Source organism: Mauremys mutica, chromosome 14, assembly GCF_020497125.1.
Source record: "Mauremys mutica isolate MM-2020 ecotype Southern chromosome 14, ASM2049712v1, whole genome shotgun sequence".
NCBI classification, from domain to species: Eukaryota; Metazoa; Chordata; order Testudines; family Geoemydidae; genus Mauremys; species Mauremys mutica.
This window is the reverse complement of record NC_059085.1, coordinates 45,199,810-45,200,488: the sequence shown is the minus strand read 5'-3', so window position 1 is coordinate 45,200,488 and position 679 is coordinate 45,199,810.

The window sequence follows — 679 nt, the reverse complement described above, 5'->3', positions numbered from 1 at the left end:
CGGCAAGCAGTGCCGGGGCAGATAGGTCTGCACCAAGGCAAGCATTGTGGGTTTTCCCCTTTGATGGTACTGAAGGGCGAGCCAATCTGGGTACTTGGGATTGGCATGATACCGAGTGTTGTAATGATCCAGCCAAAACACTCCGCTTGTACTGTGATACCAGTACCAACAGCAAGAGATTATTCCTGGCAATTGCAAATACCTAAGGCATGGTCAGTACCAAGACAGTATCGGTACAGTGTGGTGCTACCAATATGGAAGACTCTTCTGGCTCTGGACTCAATGGTACCAGTGTAGGTGCCAGAGTCAATGTTGCCAGTTTCTGCGGTACCGTGGTAGAGGACTGCTTTGGTTTAGACTGCACTCTACTCTGATCCCCATGTCTGGCAACCTTTGGTGCTAAGGATTGCCTCCTTTCAGCAGCCTGTTTCTTATGCCTTTTTCTAGGTATGGGATGGGGATCAATGCCAGGACTCTGGTATGTTTGGAGGAACACTCTTTGCCCACTCCGAGTCACTTGGTGCCGAGTCTGACTGGTCTGGCTCAGATGGAGGTCTCAATGCATCCTCCATGAACAGGAACTTTAGCTTGGCCTCCCGATCCTCCTTTTTGCAAGGCTGAAAGTCCTTACAGATCTGACAACAGTCCCCAATATCAGCTTCTCCCAGGCATGTCAAGC